We start from the raw sequence: 20,150 nt of genomic DNA, 5'->3' as shown, positions 1-20,150 counted from the left end.
CGTGGCTCACTGCGTGTGTTAGCAGAGGCATTTCTAGTGCTTTTTAAACTCAAATGACATTTTACACTCCAGCAAAGAAAGCAAGTCCTTTACCCTTGGATGTGAGCTGGGAGCAGATGGACAATGATTTTTCACCAGCCAGTCTGTTGTCAGAGCAGTGATTCTCATTGACAGAGAAGTTAATAAACATTAGGAGGATATTGTACAATTGACATCTCCAGTCCACTGCTTTAATACTGGTTGTAATTCAGCTCAGGACCTTACAGAATCTTGTGTTTCCTGACATGTCATTTGAATGTGTTGGATGGAATTAAATCCAGTTTAGTTCAGATGTGGCAAAATTGATCTTTATTTTCTGCACTTCACTGGAATTAGCCTGGGATTGTAAATTTTTGGAAGGAGCCTGTGCAGTATGCTAATGGTATGGTACTTAGGTTTGCTGTGTGGAATACACAAAAGGTGTGATAGAAATAAGAAATGACTACATACAGTAATGGAAGGAAATCAACTGGGAATAATGAATTGTCCTCAGAATCCCTTAAGAATATACTGTTTGCTTAAGGAGGAGAGTTTAATTAAACTCCAGGGTGAAATACATCCCTGGGGAGAGGGCCAGCACATGGCTTATGAATCAGTTGCACATTAACCTGTTTCTTCTAGTTCAGACACAGATGTTTGGGATGAGAGTTTGGTCATTGGGGAAAAAATCCTCACCCCTTGATGTGTGCAGGAGCAAGGTGGCCGTTAGGACTTGGGGTGGTTTTCTCCCCTTTACCCCCTCTGTTCTGTTCCTCTTCAGCAAACCCCAGATCAGTTCATTACAAGAGCATAGAGTGACAGGACAAGGGGGAATGGCTTCAAACTGACAGGGAGCAGGTTTAGATTAGATACTAGAAAAAAATTCTTCCCTGTGAGGGTGGTGAGGCCCTGGCACAGGTTGCCCAGAGAAGCTGTGGCTGCCCCACCCCTGAAGTGTTCCAGGCCAGGTTGGACGGGGCTTGGAGCACCCTGGGATAGTGGAAGGTGTCCCTGCCCAGGACAGAGGGTTGGAACAAGATGAGCTTTAATGTTCTGTCCAACACAAACCATTCTGTGATTTTATGATTACCCAGTTGCTGTTGATTATCTTTCTCCTTTCAGTTGCTCAGGAGAGCTGGTGACCTCCACTCCTGCCTTCTGGAAGTTTGTGGGTTGCTAACAGTCCTATGGGAGACACTGAGCACTGTGTGCTTGGAAAAAGCAGAGGCAGAGGCAACAACCAGAAGTGTCTGAACTCTGCAGAGAACTAGAGCAAGTGACCTCCCTGTCCCAGGACAGCTGTACAGAGCACATGTCAGCCTGGGGATCACCCTCCACCTCAGAAGAAGGTAGGAGAAATCACAGTATTTACCCTGTAGGGAGCAACACCTGCTCTGTGTTGCAGAGTACTCTTTGTTTTGCTGAGAGCCCATGGAAACACTGGAATAAAACCATTAGGATGTCGTGTCTGCTTCCTGCCTTACTTTCTGCACGGTCTGTTGCAGATGTAATGAAAGCAAATGTGGCCCATTGGGCAACTTTCTGCTCAGGGTGGTACTGTGCAGGCTGTGATACCTATTAATTTGATGAAAATTAGTATGGGGCAAATCTTGATCTATTCCAAAGCCAGCCATGGAAAATGATACATTCCTAGTCAGATCTGCTTCCTGTGGTTTTTCAGAGAAGTGTCTTACCGAGCCTGATGAACACGATTATTTTATGTCTAGTATAGATGAAAAGACATTATTCTGTTTCAGAATAATGGTTAAATAAGTGAAGTTCTTAGAAAAAGTGAGGTCTTTACTAGCCCTGAGTAGTCTTGCTCATAAGACAGACAGTAGCAGGGAACTGGTAAACAGTACCAGCAGAACTGTGTTGGCAAAAAATTCACGCTTTGAGATTGAAGTAATATCAGTGAAAACTTATATTTGAGTGTGAAGAGAACAGCCATGGGCTAGAGAACAAAATCTTTCTGACTAGCAAGTGCCCCAGTGAAAAGACCAAAACCAGACCTTGAAATCCTACTGATCAGCTGCAGTGTGAGGTACAATAAGCTTTGTAAGGCATTAAAGTGGCTTGAAAGAGCCCTGAAAGTGAGTGATAAGTTTTTTGTGGCAACTGAGTGTTTTTCTGACTCCTGTTACCCTGGGCTTTTGCAGGAAAAGTGGCTTTTGTGTAAGCTCAAATAAATTCTCTGTGTGTGCGTGTGTGTGTGTGAGCACAGGGATTGTACACTGCACATCTGGGAACATGGGGATTGCTAATTCCTGTATGTCCTGTATGGACAAACTCTGCAGGTGAAGGGAGAGCTCTGGAACCCTGGGCAGACAAACCAATCAATAAACCACATGGAGTCCAACATTCTTAAGACAGGTCTGAAGAAGTTTATTAAATGTATGCTAGTCTGAGCTGAAAAGTCACAGCAGTGTACAAATGCACGTTTAGTTCTCTCTGGGTAAAACTACACTGTAAACATAAGCAAAAATCCATGTCTGTTACTTACAGCTGATTTAATCTTTCATACAAAATGTTTCAGTAAGAAGGAAAAAATTGGGCAGGGCATTTTCTATGTATGTGGGCTTTGCAGCACAGCATGTGTGTAAATAAGGGCAGAGTTTGGCATTTCAGAGAATCAATAAGGCACATTATAGAAGCTCAGAGCCAGGAGTGTTTTCCATCCTTTGTGTATGGGTGAGTCTGTGAGCAGATCAATGGGTTTCTATCAGCATTCAACAATGCCACAACATCGTTCTGAAGTAATTGGGCAATTCACAGAATGAAAGATGCCATCCAAGGCCTCTAATACTAGTTTCTGTAAGAGGAACATTTATGGGTATTGAGGTGTTCTATGGAGACCAGGCAGTCATCCTTCTTTTTCTTTTTTTTCTTCCTTTCCTGGAGGTAATTCACTTCCTTTTAAGGTTGCAAGTAAACAGGCTTCAAAATGACAGCAGAAAGGAAAATGTTGTCTTTTCACTGCTTCATCACTGTTGAATAGAAGTATCTTAGACTGGGTCACTTCTTTTTGCCAGAGGACTCTTTCAAAGGAGGCCTGAAGCTTTCCCACTGCAGTGCTTGCAATACAGATGGAACAGGGAATGTCTCTATGCTTATTATTATTTGTGTGTTTCAGTGCTTGGTTCTAGCAACTAGTGCTTATTATTTCATGAGCCCTACACCAGCCTCCTTCTCCCCTGCCTTTGCTGCTGAACTGTGAACAGTTGTACTTGAGGGGAGGAGGAAGAATGGGAAGTGTTTGTGCTCAGGACTTCCCCAAAGGTAACACACAGGTCCTGTCTCTGTGTGTCTTAGTAAAAATACTGAGTGCTGCATCTCTGAGCAGGACACAGGGAGCAGAGCATCCCCAAGTGAAGGAAAGCTGCTGGGAATGCCAAACTGCTGGGTTAAGCCAAGCTTGTGATGAGAGGAGGGTCTACATTATGTTCCTCCTCCATTGGAAAGTGTCAGAGCTGCTTTTGACTGAGAATTGCCATGGATGTCTGGAGGGAAGAGTGTGGAATAGCAAATATGAAGGGTCCTGAGACTTGTCACTGTCTTACCCTGGTGCAGAGACCTCAGGAGTTTTATGGTGTGGCCAACAGAGAATTGAAAAACTTGTGTGTAACATCCCCTTGTTGCTTCAGTCGTGCTCCACATATACTAGAGCAGCACAGGAGTAACCTCAGGACAGCTGTGGGCATCTCTGTAGTGTTCAATGACTCTGCCTTATGCTGTCACCCTGTATAAAATGAATGTGAATTCTTGGCCTGAGGAAAATCCTTGTGCCAAAAGCCAAATACTGGAAGTCTGTTTAAAAATAAGTGTAGTTCTTGTACTGAATGGGAAGGATAAAGCTGTGGGAGAAGTTTCATTTCTTTTGCAAAATAGTCAGTGCCCACACAAGACCAAATGATGGGTGTGTGTTTGGGAAGTGGTGTTGGAAGGGCAGCAAGGCTCATGCTGTGCTCCAGCACAGCGGCCCCTGGTCTTGTTCAGAGCAAGAGCTAATGGAAGTGGCTCTTCCAGCTTCAGTTCATGTCTAGAAGGTGCATTAAACATGTCACACTGGAGACAAACTTGAATTCTTAAACACAAATCAGCTTTGAAACCCACAAAGCTGAAATGATTAGGTGGGCTTAAGATCTAGAAAGTCAGTGTGTAACAACCAAGTGCAAGCAGCGTGAGTGCGTGCAATGGCTTTTGCTAAATGTTGTTTTTTCTCCAGTTTGTCTCTGGAGAAGGGATACCCAGAGGGTGGACAAAGGGTGTTTGTGTTGCTGTTTGAAAATTAAAACCAGAAACTGAGTTTAATCTCTGGAATAAATTCCTGTTGTGGAGCTGTTTCAGGAACTGTGCTGGCTTGGTGTGTTTAATCCCTTCGGTGGGTCTAATGATCTTTTCTTTCCTCACTGGGTAGAAACTGCTGGTTTAGTCCTTTTTTTTATTACTTCCACTTGCAAAGGAGCATGTGCCCACCATTGCTTCTTTTAGTGTGCTCAGGCATTGCTTTCAGGAAGTGTATGGCACAGAAAGGGATGCCCTTCTGTCTCCTTCTTCCCTCAACCCTGTGAACCTCCTTTCTCTCTTATCTTGACACATACCCTCTATCAAATGGTATTTCCCAGTTCAGTGCTTGGATGGGCTGGTCTGGGAAGTACAATTGCAGCGTGGTGGCATCCTTGGTTCTTCTGAGCTCTTCTCCTACAGCAATCTGTGCAAAATGTCTGCAACATGAGTGTGTCAAGCACAGTGATAGCACAGTAACTGTCGGTGGAAACACAGATCTAGAAAGAATATTGCACCATTGGGGAAAAAAATCAAACCCTGTTTCAGTTGTTGAGGTAGGAGATTATTCCTCATTGTGCCAGCAAATTCTTTATCTGCCTCAATGAAGTATTCATCCAAGGTCTAAATTCTGAATGGCCCAAAATAAAACTCATTTAAACTGTGCCAAATACCTTCTGTCGTTCCGTCCTCATCATTCACAAGTGAATCCCTTTGTTTTTCTCAGCCTGCACACACAGGTGTGGGGCACAAGAGATGTTCAGGAAATCATTTCTAAAGCTACATTCCTTGCAGTGCAGAGCAGAAAAGCTGCAAGAGGAGTGTAGTGGGGCTGTGGTCCTGCTCCAGCCTCAGTACCTTCTCACACTGAAGGAGAAACAATATTATTGGTAAAACCATACTATGGTCTCATTTTCTGCCTAATCATTGATCTTCAGGCACAGGGGCAAAGGAGTAGACTGTAGAGAGGTGGTGTCATTTAGCAATCACATTTTTAAAAATTACTGTTATTAATATTATTTTTATTTTATATTATTCAGCTAAAAGTAGCCTTCTGTCTCCTTGCCTCTTGCTCTCCTGCTCCCTGGCTATCAGCCAGCTGCAGGTTGGTTTTTTGTTGTTGGGGTTTTTTTTTACCTTTCTCACTAACTGGGACATAAATTGTTTGAGTGAGAAGTAATGAGAGTGGGACAGATGGCACCAACTGCTGCTGGTGCTTTGCTCCTTGAAAGGCTTCCTAGCCACCGAGGCTGTTTTGGGCAAGATGAGGAGGAGACAGGTTTATCTGCTTTCCTGAAGTCCATAGAGCGTAACTGGATTATTCTTCTCCTTCCCTCTGTCTCCTGTAAGCAGCACTGCATCCCATCTGCAGTGGCAGGAAGGATATGATCCTGTTTTCTTTAAGGCTTTGTGACTCTCTGCCATTTCTGCTTATGCTGCCAGCTCTGTGCCTTTTTGTCTATCCCTTCCTCTCCTTGAGAGTCCAGTTCTGGGCTATACTGGTCCCTTAAGGGAGGATGCCAAACTCAGGAGGAGAAGAGGGAGAAAAGAGAATATGAAAGGAAAAGGTCAGAAATTGCTGTGGTCCTTCAGTCCTGGGAGTGTGACCTGTGTCTGGCAGAACTGCTGGTCCTGGACAGGAGATCAGGCTCTCCATGTGATGTTCGTTGGGCTCCCTCCCACAGCTTACAGGTAGTCCTTCAGAAAAATGAGACTAAATATGAAGAGTAGAGCATAAGAACATTTTTCCAAACCAGCCCATTTAGCTAAAGCCTTTAGTGAACGTGATTATGAACAAACCACAAGAAAACACCTGATCTCTCTTCAGAAAAATTAATTCAAATAGAATCAAATGAAAATGGGAAAATTGTACATGGGAAGCTCTGGAAGTCCTGAGCAATTTTCTTAGCTGAGTTGTACTCAGCAGAGTGATTTGGGCTTGAATTTAAGTGAGGATCTAGTAATTTATCCAGTTCCATGCAAAATACTCACCAATTATGTGTGTCTCTCATCAGGAGCCCTGTCAAAGACCCCAGGCAGATTGGAAGTCTGGAGGCAGCTATGGTTAGTCAGGAAATGAATGGTAGTGTGTCCCAAATTTATGTGAGCAATAAGCAGCCAGAAACAAATGAATTTTTAATAATTGCAAGTGATGGCTGAAATTTTTCCCCCTTACTTAAAAATGGCATCTGCAGCTTCTAAAATGTAGAGAGGCATTTGTTGTTGGGAGAAATGTGCTTAAAATATGGTGTTTTCTTTGGAATGAGCCAGAGTAATGGGTCTTACCATAGCAGCACTGAGTCTTTATGTTCCTTGCTTATAGAACACTGAAGAAAAGAGTAATTTATGAGAATTATTATGTTAAGAGAACAGCAGCAGCACTTTGAAGGGAAGGCTTACTCAAATAAATAACCATGTAAAGATATATTAATTCTAATGGATTTCCTGTACATGCCATATGGAGACAGGAATATTCATGAAGTGACTCACCTGATATTCCTTATCCCAAGTGCCTGCAGAAGAAGTAGCTATTAGAGAAATGTAACTTTCTTTTAAAACAAAACAAAAAATCTCCTAAAGAAACAAAAATATGAGTAGGCAATTTAAATATTTTTTTTTTATTCTTAAGAACATATACTCATCTTATTCCTGGTGGACTTTGCTTTAGATGTTTTCTCTTAGAACTCATCCTAATTAGCATACTGACTGTGATTTCCCACTCTTTAAATTGCAGAAATCACCCACCTTGTGATTTCTGTCAACAACTCAGTGGAGAAATGTTCCTGGAAATTCCAGCTTTTTACCACTAGAACTACTTCAAACCTGTCATATGTATATTCCAAAAAAACCCTCAAGAAAATATTTTTTTAAATACAGATATATCTATATATCTCCTGCAGCCTTTGTAAGCTAACTCCTCACTTTTGTCTACACTGGTGTCTCCCAAATGGGGAGCAGGGACCTGGAAGGGCAGGCTGATACTGCTAAAAGTTGTATGATATTGTCACTAATCTGTCCCCCAGCTCCAAGTCCTTTGCTTCAAGGTATAATAAAAACATGTAACAATGAAAACTCTTTTCGTTTTCAATGAGCTCAAACTGTGCTTTGGGTTACAGCTGCAGGCTGATTTACTTCCCTTCGTCACTCATAGAGCCGAGACTCCTTTTGTTTCTAGTAAATAAACAGGAGATTTGGGAAAATCCTAAGTGCAAACACGCTTCTGCCATGTCCAGCACCAGGTACCTGTTCAGGCTGTGTTGTGTCAGCCCCGTTAAAATCCCCTGTAAGCTCTTGTTCTGACACAGCCTTCACTTAATCTTTGCCCTATTGATTAAATCTAACAGTCCACGTGGGTCCCTGTCTGCAAAAACCTGCAACGGAATTGATGCCAAATGACCATTTCTGAAGCCTGCAGAAGAAATGCTGCATAAGTTGAATCCTAAGCACGAAGCCCAGTTTTAGTGAAACTGTGAATGGCAAAGCTGGGCAGTCCATCTGTTGGAGGCTGCCTGATGCATTCATCTCCCGTTCCACCCGCTTTCCCTACCTGCTAACGACGCGCTTGGCTGGGGGAGGCTGCCCTGCTGCCTGCACTGCTCCCAGGAGAGGGCAGCTCGGCTCCTTTGGATCGCGAGCCGCAGGAATTGCCAGGAAGTTTAGGGTCGTTATTACCAAGCCAGAAAGCGAATCCTGGGTCTGCGTCCCGGGGGCTGTTCGGAAGTGAGGGGTAGTCAGAAAGAGGCCATTGCTTTGGAGGGAAGTATGTTCCCAGCTTTGGAGTATGTTCCCAGCTAGAGCCCAGCATTCCTAATTCCTGGCAGGTTGTTAGTTTTGTGATCTTTTGTGCTGTAGCTGAACGACATGACTCCTGTCTTCCTTCTGTCTTTAAAAAAGTGATCTCAGTCTCTGTGTGTTGTCGTTCTTTGTGATGTCCATCCTGCCAGGGGCAAGGGAGCTGCTCGTGGCTCCAAAACAGTTACTTTTGACAGGACAAGGGGGAATGGCTTCAAACTGACAGAGGGCAGGTTTAGATTAGATATTAGGAAGAATTTCTTGCCTGTGAGGGTGGTGAGGCCCTGGCACAGGTTGCCCAGAGAAGCTGTGGATGCCCCATCCCTGGAAGTGTCCAAGGCCAGGCTGGATGGGGCCCTGGGCAACCTGGTCTAGTGGAAAGTGTCCCTGCCATGGTAGAGGGTTGGAACTCGATGATCTTTAAGGTTCCTTCCAACCCAAACCAATTCTACAATTCTATGAACATCTAGATGGGTAGAGGCTCGTGGTTTCTGAGAGAAGGTGAAAGCCATTGGAGGCAACTGCTGAAGTGGATGTGACTATTGTGGCTGCTGCACAGATCACAGGGAAAAGATGTGATTTTTTTTTTTCTCCCATTCATAATACTTTCAAAAAAGTGAAAATTGAGGCCTTGGTAACATCAGGGCCCATTCTTACAGTAGAGCATCTGACCTCAAGTTTCAGATGATTAGAAGAACAGTAAGGGCCACTGGAAAATGCTGAATGCTGGAGTAGCCCAGGAAGGAGAAATGCGTGGCAAGATCTTGATACAGTTCTTGAAAACTCTTTATTTTCTCATTTGGTATTTCACTGAATACAAGTTGGAGTTTTCTTTAGACTAAAACTGTGGTTTAACGCATGTTATTGAGGAAAAGTTACTTTGTTACAGAAAAAAACAGGTGTTTTCACTCTGTAAACTGCCAAAAGAGTGATGATAGTATCTTATGAAATGTAGTTTGTGCTTCAACTCATATTCGACTACAGAAAATTCTCTGAGCACTGACAAATGGTGTTAAGGGCAGCATGATCTCCAGTGTTTGACTGCTGGTTGTGTTCTCTGGGCTTCAATGTGAGTGAATGGTGCCTCAGTTTCCCTCTGAGACAAAACATGATTAACACCGAGATCCAAAAGTGGTTTTAAACTGTAAATATTGTTATGATTATTAAAGCATTTTTCTTTTTCTCCTTCTTGTCTCTGGTCTCAGGAAGTCTGAGTTAGTGCTGTGTGAACCTTTTCTATAGCTGGAAAGAAAAAGTCAGTTTTGTCTGGATTTTAACAAATACTTCTTTTTGTTAAGATGAAAAGCAAAGCAGAAATTAATTTGGATCAAATCCTTGACGTATTTTTTAACGTATCTTTAACATCAGAGGAAAAAAGGAAATAAAAAGCTGGATTTATACAGAAATGGGAGGGAGAGAGGTGGGGAGCCGTGAAGACACTCCTCTTCCTCTGGCTCTGCATTTTGGGGGGGTGGACTTCGCTGAATATATAACAAAATCCTACCTAAAAGGACCTCAGCAGCCCATGTTTAGGCCACCACGGTAGAGTCTGTAGGGCTATTCTCAGTCTTTTATTAGTACTCCTTTAATTTGTCTAAAGAGCTTGAAAATTCATGAGGGCAGAGCTGACACCTCGGTGTCCTGCCTGGTTAGTCGGTGCTCTAATCAGGCCAGGGAGACTTTCTTTTCACTGCCAGCTCAGCCACTATTAGTCTCTGGTACAAACAGGGAAGCTCTGAAGTTTGCTTTTCTGCTTCCCTGGGCTGCCCAAAAAGACTTGGGGCTTCTCTGGAGACATTTTGTGTTCATGAAGGGGATGTGCTCGGTGGCTTGCACAGCACAGCCTTGGGACACACTCCTGTTCCAGAGTGAAAGCACTTCCCGGGAAAGGGAAGGCTTGTTTTAAATCCCTGTTGTGAAACAGGGCAGAGAATTAATGGGTTTTCCATATTCTGTGTAAAATATCCTTATTATGTTGGGTAGAAGGCTGTTACCATCCTCCTCCATTCTGGGAGTCAAACCTGAAAATAAATCATTCAGTTGAAAACTATGGGAGAACTTAGGCCCCTTTTAAAGTATCAGCACACAACCTCCTTCCCTGGGATGCCTTTTCTCAGCATTAGGAAGAAATGTCTGTCCCCAGCTTGGCTAGCTGATATTTTGGAGAAGAGTTGAGTCATCATATTCCCAAACTTCTCTTTCTTCTTTTCCTGTTTCTAGGTAACTCTGTAAATACATGTTAACAGGACTGAATGTTTAGCTGTTCTGTGCATTGCCTTCAAACATCAGTGTTTTATACTGGGCTGACTTCCTAACTGCTTGTTTTTCAGTAATTTACATTGAAAAAATATGTTAATTTTTTCCCCTAAATATTAATTTAGCAGCAGAAAATAGAGCATGTTTTGGGTAACCTTAGATAGCTGAGCTCTTCTAGAAACTGATAGGAGATAAACTGGTTCTCATTGTATTGCAGAGTGAGAGCAGAGGCCCACACATCTTCATCCAACAGCCCTGACATCAGGAGCAATAATCTGGGTAGAATGTAGAGAATTAGTAAAATTCAAGGCATCTGAGCACAACAGGAATTTTTGCTTTCCATTTAAGACTTGTAAAAGCAATGATTTACTGTTTAAGGTGGTGCTTCAGCAAGCTCTTATCCTGGGTATTACAGTAAAGTCTCTTTCAATCCTAAGTTTTGGTCTTATATTGTAGCAAAATGAAAAATTTAGGAAGCAAATTCTTGATTGTTTGGGCAATAATAGCTTCTGATCTGCCCAGACCTTAACTATTGGAGAAATCAGGTAAAATCTGGTTGTATGTTCCCTGATGCATCTAGAATTATTTGAGAGCACAAGGAAACACAGAAATGAGGAACTTGGGAAAGGTTTGTAGTGAGGCTGTTTTGGTTGGGTTTTTTTTTTTGCTAAAATTCGGAGGCGTTTGAAAAAAAACTAACAAAAATTAATTAATGAAATTAACAGTCAAATTAACCAAGTTCTCATCTCAGCCATAGTGGAGTTCAAGTGCTGCCTCTGTGGTCACCAAGATGACCTGCCTTAGAGCTGACAACACAAGCCTGGCAGCCTGGTTTGGTGTTGTGGTACAGGTATCAAGAGACAGATGAAGTGGGCAATAAACTTTATTCAGAGATTTAAATAATCACAGTCCCATCCAGGTAAAAGCCCAGAAATTTACAATGATAATTTTCTTCTTAAAATAGTAAATACTACCAAATGCTGAAACATCTCCAGCAACAAAGACTTCAGACTCTTCCCCAAGGCCACGTAACTCTTAGTTACTTTACACTTGACTTAAATTACTCCAGTTAATATATCTTTGTCCTCTAACCTTTGCTGGAAAGGTCAAAATCATTTGCTAGCAAATGATAAACTCATTTCCTACCCAAGGACTCCCAGGAGTATAATGATTTCTTCAATTTACAAATGTATTTCTGACCAGTGTGGGTAAACCTCGTAAAGGATTTTACTTTCTATCCACCTGCTGTGGCCCATGTACTAATCCACTTCTACAGGGGCTGCTCATGAGCTGAAGAGAGTAACTCCTGCCACTATTTAAAAATAAATAAGTAAATAAATTCAATGCAGTTAGATGCATTTCCATCTCCTTCCCTTTAGATGTGCCACAGGCCCTGTCAAATTACACCATGTGAAAGGCCAAGATAAGCAGGTTTCAGTCCTGCACCAGTGACAGGTTTTCCATGCATAAACCCCACAGCTTTGAAGTCCATTATCTTATAGTTCTGGGTTAGAAACTTCTTTTCTCCTGCAGAGAGGGCTCCTTGCATACCACATCAGCTGGGCTTTTGCTCTGCCACGGGAGGGCTGATGAGCACCAAAGCCAACATAGTTCTCAGATCATTTGTGAGAGTACAATGTGTTTTATGAGTTGGAATCACTAAAATATCTGACTTCACTTATTTGAAGTTGTGCAGGAGCAATACCAGAACAGAGCAGCAGTGCTGGAGCTGTGGTGCAGCAGTGGTGTGAACAGCAGGTGAGAGGTGGGAATCTTCCCCTGGCACTGGCCCTGTGGATGCTGCAGAAGTTGTTCTCCCTTTGGTCTCTCCTCTACTCAGCCACAGCAGAGCCTGCCCATGGTTTCAGAGCTCGGGGTCAGGATCGTGCACCCGTGGCTCAGCTCTGGGGGTGAGCCTGGCAGCTCCCCAGGGCAGTGTTCTGTGTAAGGAGGAGGTTCAGCACCTGCCAACAGTCTGGACTTTGAGGTGCCAACGTTGCTGGTTTCTACTGGAAATCCTCCTTGTGTGTGGAAATACTGCTGTGGCCTGAGGTGTGAGCAATGCATGACTCTGGCTGTAGGTCTGCTAATGTCTTACACTCTCCTGTGTATTGGAGTGTAATGTAGTCCCACAATCAAATGTGTCCTGTGCAGGACACATTTATTTTGTTTTATTTGGTTTTCAGCTTTTTCTGCAGTAGCCTTCTGAAGTCAGGCATGTTGTCCACACAAAGCAAGCAAGAAAATGTATTTAATTTGTTTTCCTTTGGAAGCTACACCCCTTTGGCACAGCTTTCATTTACAACTGCAGTGATAAGTAAGTAATTCATCTTCAGTGCAAATCAATAGGAGAATCTTGTTTCATCTCAGTTTCCTTTCATTTTGTTTTTCTTTGCTACACCACTTTTCTCCTGCCTGTCTAATCCCTCTGATTGGAGGCTCAGCCCTGCCAAGAACTGCCTTTGGGTAATTGAGTCACTCAGTCTTCCTCCTGCAACCTCTGTAGTGCTTGAGAAGGGTTGGAGCCCTCAACTCACACATGCTTAAATTTAGCTGAATGTGGTTGTGTGTATGGATAGTGACATGAAAAACTATGTCTTTTTACTTTATAAATTGCACTGAGCTGGCACATGGAGATTATCCTCTGGTAGCCTTGTTCTACAATCACTGCTGTTTCCTCCATGGGATTTTTGCTCCTTTGCTGCACATCAAGGATGAGTTTGGGAATAAATCGTGGCTGGGTAGTGAGTGGAGCTTGTCTCTGTGAGATCTCTGCCTCCATTTTAGAGCCTGGGATTTTTGCAGCATATGGAAAACATGGGAAGAGATCCCTGATCCATGATCAGTGGTCACCCCAGAGCTGTAGATTCCTGGTCCTACTGCAATGTGGTCTTAGGCAGTACCTGTCAACATGAACTCTATGCATATGTGAGGACAAATGAGAAGGATTTTTTTCTATGTTCCAATTTACAGCAGATGGCACAGTAGCTTTTAGGGATTTTGTGGTGGATACTGATGTTTTGAAATTTTCTGGTCAAAAAGTGTCCTTTGCTCATGTTCTCAGTGGTCTTAACCAGTTTTTGTGGGATTGGGATTTTTCCTCATCCTTTTTCTAAGCATGTTGTTTTCATCAAAAACTTGAAAAGTTTTTATTTGGATATGCTGCCAAAGCAGAAGAGAGAAACTCTGAGACATCAGCGGGGTGTCTCTCTGCCCTTCAGTCTCTTGTCCGAGCAAGTGTCCACATCCAAACTGTACAGCCTGTGGTAAACTGTTATGTGGAGTTCTCTGAATACTCTGCAGTGGCCAACAGAGAGGAACCATTACCTGCTTTGTTACCTAAAATATACAGCTTGCTCATAAAGGAGAACAGGGACACTGAGTACAGAACCATAAAGCCCCCAGGACTGGCAGTGAGAGCTGCAAGATCTATGAACGTAATTTCAAGATGATTTGTTCAAGATGTTCTGCTTTTGCTTAAAATTTTCTTGGGAGTTTAAAATATTCATGTCAGTCTTTTCCTGATGGAAGCCAGTTGTGATACCAGCTCTAAACAGGATCTCCTCTGCATTTCCTCCTGTTAGTTTTTCTCCTGTGCTTCATTCAAATGAACTTGTGAGCTGATGAGCAGAACTGCTGCTTCTTCCCTGTTGTGGAGAGCGTTTCTGATGGACAGTCAAAACGATGGATTCTCCTTCCAGTTTAAATTAACAGCTGTTTTAATGAGGTAACTGAGCTGCAGTTAAACCTGCCACTTGTTAGTCCCACATCATTTCAGTTGCTGCTGACACGTAGCATAAATATAAATTCTATTGCTGTGAGCTTCCAGCTGGAGAAACTGTCCAGTTCAGAGAACATCTCTACGTGTCAGTCACATCAGTACTGATACTAAATAATAAACGTTGGTTGTTTACTATCTGTAGGTAAAGACTTCGTTAAAATTTCCAGAAACAAACTTTCAGACCTAAAATACATCCTAAGCTTTCCACTCAGTGCAGGCAACACTTTAAGTATCTATTGAGCCTTCTGTCCATGGGTTTGGGGTGTGCTGTGCTGCATACAGAGGAGGAACACCTATGTAGTAAAACTTTGGTGTGCTTTACTAGTTTGTTTTCAATAAAAGGAAAAACAAAACAAAGCAGGCAAAATTAGTCATACCCCAGCAGAGGACAGGGTGTACACTTGGCATATCACTGCACAGGATTCAAATGTTCCATATGTACAGTTTTTGCTAGGAAAGATGCATGCACTATTTGCTGTTTTTAACTCATGGTTGTATGTCAGATTGTTAAGAAAACAATCAAAAGCTGTGCTGAACCACAGAGCATAACCAAGAGGGGATAAACAACCTCTCACTTTTGAAGTGACATGTTGCTGGGACTAGCAAAAATCTGAAGATACCAGGCTGGTTCTACTAATTGCTGCTTGAGCTTGGCCAGCCTCTGGGTAAGGTCCCTACAGGACCTTTCAGGGGCAGTTATTAGAAATCTCCTTAGCTTACTTTATGGACACCTGGGCAAACCCACTCATCTTCAAACACTTCTGTGAGAAAAGGATGGTGACACTGGATGCAATGCACAGGTGTATCTGAAAATGAGTCCTGTAGTAGGAGAAAATCTGCCTGAGGGCACCCACCAGCTGAAGCTGAGACTGTCCAACTGTCCAACACCACTCCCTACCCTGCAGTGAGACCCACCCTGATCCATTTGGTGTGGGAGTGCCAGGGTTTGTCTGTAACACTTCTGCATTTTCAGGGAACAGACTTTGTTTAGCTCCAGTGTGGAGTTTCCCCTCAGCTTTGGGATGCCTTTCAGCCAGACTCTTGGAGGAGCAGCGTCACGGCCGGCCGACGCTGATGCCGCAGGCGATGGACACGGCACACACATCCCAGCTTTGCTCTCCCAGGTCCTCCCCCCTTTCAGAGCTGACATCAAACTGGATGCCAAAGCACAGAGCAGGACTGTGCCCATGAGAGGGAACCTTGTGTGTGGAGGAGTTGCTGTTGGCAGACTCTGCAGCAAGGAGCTGGTGGGGCCTTAAGTCGTCTCCAGGCTTTGAGCATCGGCAGTGCAGGTTTTATTCTGTGTTACACTTTAGAGCTTTCCCCCACAACTCTGAGCCTTAATAATAGTTTTCAAACACACTCCTAGTGATTCTTACATAAATGCAGGGCCTCTAGAAAAAAGTCCAGGTGTGAAACTTGAGATAAAATGTTGACAATGGGCACTGCTGTTCTTTGTGGGAATATCTGTCACCCGGTGTGGAGGTCTGGCATTGTCACTGTTCCCCATTTGAGACCAATTATTGCTGGGCAGGGAAGAAAGAATATGCAAGAATTCTATCTAATAACCACTTTTAAGGTGCTTTTGTAGTCACTTTTTGTCACTAAACTGTGGCTTTTTGTCTGCTAAACTGTTTACCTCCTAGAGAGCATTTCTGATGAAAGGCCCAAGGTAGTTTTAACTGTAGCATTTTGCAAATTCCCCTCAAAAAGACCCTTCTCTTCTCATTGTCACCCCTTTTGTTACCTATTTCTCACTCATTTTCATGGACATAACCTGATTTTTTTATTGGAGCAAGCAAGGTCAAATTCAACCTTACCATCTCTGCTGTGATTTGGGAACTGCTTTTGTGTTCAGGGAGTTATTGTTCTCCAGCCTCTGCTTGGAGAGTTCTCACAAGGATAATGCTATCTCATAAAATTAAAATCCATGCAGTCAATTACTGGGATTTTTTGGTTAGTAATTAACTGTTTTGACTGACATTCTGTCTGGGTTTTTGGGAAAGGATTTTGCTCTAAGGAAATCAGTCTACACATTTAATAGCTTGGCACTGAGAAAGCCTTGAAATATTAAAAAGTTATTTTAATATAGACTGTAGCATGGCTTGAGGCATCAGAGTTTGGTGTTTGGTTTTGTGGGCAGAAACTCAGAAGCACTCAGCCCATATAGATGGAGCTCTCTTAAAATCTATTTACAACTAGTAATACCAGCTGTTTTGCAATCTGACCTTCAGTTCTTTGTTTTAGACTTTAATTTAATTTTCCTTAGGCTGAGAGGGCCATGATAGAATTCTCTTTTGCTGTCCAGCACGTCCTTTGCTTGACTTGGTTGCCAGCAGCAGTGACAGGAACTCTTGTTCATCCTCTGCCTCTGTACAGGAAGCATATCCTTGTAAAAAATCCTATAAAACCTGAGATTTTTCTAACGTGCCAATTGCCACGTAGTTGAGGCTATATTGGATTAAAGTAAATATCAGATCCAGACTGCAGGACCTCTCAGAGGGCTCTTAGCTTGTCCATGTCCTGGCAGTCTGACCTCAGTGCTCGTCCTCACTTGTTTTTGTGTGAGGGAAAGGCAGCAGCAGCAGGTTACCATGATTGCATTTGACTTTTTGGCTGTTTGCCTGACTGTTGCCATTTCCTCTCCCTTAACAACCTGTAGCTACAGACCACAGGTAACTCAAGAGTAACACTGAGCAAATCACACCGTTTGGAAAGTGCAAACGAGGGGTGACACGCTCACATATGCAAAACCCAAACTGTCCAATACAGTGTGCTTTTACTTAAAAATTCCAGAAGGTTTGTACCAGGGAAATTAGCCCAATTTTTTTTTTCTTCTAAGCAAGTACATTTGAAGTGCTAAGTGACTGCAGAACCTTAAAAAAAAAAAAAAAAACAACAAAAAAAACCCATTAGGAGAGTCTTAGACATTTATCTGTGTTTCTCAAAAAGCATTTTAAAAGTTTGACTGGTTTCAGATAGAGATGTTGAAAAGTGTTGTTATAGGGACAAGTCATTGTTTAATTATGATACTTGTGACTTGACTCTCAATAAGTTGCTATCCCGACCTGACAGTTACTTTAGCCATTGTTTCTAATCACACTTACTATTTGTTCACCGTGAAACTATTTATCTTTCACTATTTTGAAAAGGATGTGTAGGAGTTATCACTGGGATGTGACAAGTGCCCCTTAAGGAGCAGACTGTGATCAGAACTCACCTAAAGCATTTATTGTGAGATTTACAGGAAAAAGTTCAATTTACTTATTTCCTGGAGAAAGATTTCTGAATGTTACAAAAAGTTTAGAAAATGCAATATAAAGGTATGAACAATCTTAAACTGACTCTGTGTTTATCCATATAAATGCAGCTTTTTAAGGTATGTCAAGATGGGCAACAGGAGTGGAAGCACCTGCTCCTCCTTTAAAATATTTGTGGTTGTTGATATTGTTTGCCTTTGTTTTCTTTTGGGTTTTTAAGGTAGCACTTGATGTTGGTGCTTTCACAGTGGTGGATAATTAAGCTCAGCAGCCAAACTGAGTCTGGTCTTCAGATGCCCATATCCTTGTATATATATTATATAAAGAATAAGGATAGCTTTAACAGTTCAGGGAATCATTTGGCTGGGATTACTGGAGTGTGGAAAGAAAGACCATTTCAAAAGCTTTACTTAGATGAAAAGCTCAAGGAAGGAGCATCGGTTGCTAAGAGAAAAATCATCATTCAGAAGTCTGGGTGTGATGCTTTAGCACACCAGACCAACTTTACAATGCAGAGAACAGTCAGCCCTGGCAATCAGAACATCAATGCTTTTCTGCAAAGAATTGAGACATCAAATCAAACAAATACACTAAGTTCAGTCTATGAATTTTGATTTTTTTTTTTAAAGATGCAATTACCTGCAGGTGATTTTCAGTGCCTCCAAGTTTGCCACCTTGAACCCCAGCAAAAACACATGCCTTGAGCTGGATGGGTGGTTTAGCTGAGGAAAGAAAGCACATCTTTTCTACTGGGGAATTTTAGAGACATCAAGGGTGAAGCTGGGCACTTACTGGGACTTGGGGCAAGCAACTGTGCAGATTCCTGAAAGGTGCTCAGGGGTCCATAGTGACTGCATGTGTTCAATGCAGATTTTGGCATTGTATATATAAATAGCATAAAATACTGGTGGATATATAATATAAGTGTGTACTAGGTATTTGTTTGCAATATGCAGCACACATACAAAAGGCAGCATGTTGTCATTCTCCAAGGGGAAATGATTTCCTTAAACAATGAAGAAATACTTTGGATTATTTTTAAACCAAAGCAAGAAAGTTTTCCTGAGCAATTTCAGCATGGCAGACCCACAGCAAGTGTACATTTAGTGCTGAGGAAGGTGTGTGTTGAAAGGACGGAGTGACTGAATGTCAGAATCAAACGTGAAACAGCAGCTGACAGTGAGTGAGTGGGAGATTGGGCTGTCACATCAAGGGGGAAATCAATGCATGGAAACAAAAATGAAGTAACATTTTATCAGCTAGTTGGATAACTTATAATGATGTTCAGCTTTTAGACACAATGCCTTAGGCAGACTGCTGATGTGTGAGGAGCCCCAGCGTAGATCTGCCAAGTCATACATATTTTTAGGTGTTCACAGAGATTCCAGTGGGTGCAGAGAGAAAGAAGATGTGAAAAAAAGAGATTACAGTAAAAAGTGCTACTGCTCTGACACCACGATCTCTGGGAAATTATACCCCTTAGAGAGGAGTAGGACCCAAGAAGTACAGCTGGTTGGTTGACAGGACAACCACAATTGCATCTGCACTCAGTCACTGCTCTTGTATAAAATGATAACTGGCAAAAAATGAGTGGCTTAAAAGGAAATCTGAATTTTAGACGTTTTCTTCCTCCTGTTAGTTTGCTTCCCAAGGACCCAATTATCTGGCTCATGAAAATAAATGCTTATATATTCACCACAAGCAGTCAGTATTTTTGCAGGTGCTAAGCCCCCTTCCCTTGCCATGGTTTTCACTGCTGGAAAGGCGAGTGGTTTGTGACCTCTCCAAAGGAGAGCTCTGCCAGTGTGATGCTCTTATTTTCTTTGTTTAACAGTTCCAAGTGCACCTACAGGAAAGTTGGCTCGTGGCTTATTAGCAGGACACAGGAGTGGCTTCTCTCCATGGCCCAACATTGCTCCAGTCTGGTCATTCTTTTTAATTGCACAAGAGCAGCACCTTCCCTTGCAGCATTTGGGTTGTATAAAAGAATTTCATGCCTTAGGTTGGGCTCTGATATAGGTGTGGGTCTGCTGTGGAACAGAGGCCTGGATTTAGGTTTGAATAATGTCCAGAATTTCTGAAAAATTTATATAATTACAGCTGGTCCTTTCTCTTCATCTTGCAGTCCTTGGAGGGAGGTGGGAGCCCTGCAGCTCTGTAGTGTTGCTGTTTGTTGCTTGGGTACCTCCCTGTGCTTTCACCTTGGAGCCCCCATTTCCTCCATCCATCCAAGGAACCCTTCACTGTTGGGAGGGTTCACTGCAGAACTTGTAAACCTTTAAAACAAACTGGTCCTATTAAAAGTCCTAATTTAAAGTGTCTTTCTCTGTGCTCCATGTGGGTCCTAAACTGGAAGTAAAGCACCGTGTGCACTTGTTTGACCTCATCCTCACAATGTTTGGGTTTGGGTTTTTTGGGAGTTTGGGTGATTTTTGGTTTGTTTATTTGTTTGTTGTTTTCTTTTGTTTGTTTGTTTTTTCCCCAAATTTTAAAATCTGTTGTTGTGTTTAAAGGCCTTATCTCTAAGATGTGTTCAGGTTTTGTAGGCTAACAACTTGCTTCAGTCAGTGATGCCTATGGGACTGTGACGTTAATTAAAGAAAACATTTTGAAGTTCTGATGATTTGAGCAATCATGTTACCCACCTGAGAGCTTTGTGCTTGAAAGGTATCGCTACAGACAGGAAGCCAAGTGCAAAACAGCTGCTTAGGCTGATGTTTCCATACTGTTGTCCTTGGATGTTAGAAATAAATGCATGT

General features: G+C 42.5%; 1 long non-coding RNA gene across 1 annotated transcript in view; it reads left to right on the top strand.

The window, feature by feature from the left end:
* Window positions 1–1,279: 1,279 nt before the first annotated feature.
* LOC127481809 (uncharacterized) overlaps window positions 1,280–20,150 on the top strand; it is a 39,088-nt gene continuing 20,217 nt past the window's right edge. The window contains exon 1 of the long non-coding RNA XR_007908326.1: window positions 1,280–1,367. This is a non-coding gene — a long non-coding RNA (uncharacterized LOC127481809). The remainder of the gene's footprint in view (window positions 1,368–20,150) is intronic.

This window comes from Manacus candei, unplaced genomic scaffold (assembly GCF_025592945.1).
Source record: "Manacus candei isolate 608988 ecotype Guabito, Panama unplaced genomic scaffold, ASM2559294v1 h1tg000082l, whole genome shotgun sequence".
NCBI lineage: Eukaryota > Metazoa > Chordata > Aves > Passeriformes > Pipridae > Manacus > Manacus candei.
This window is presented reverse-complemented; position numbering and strand designations above follow the sequence as displayed.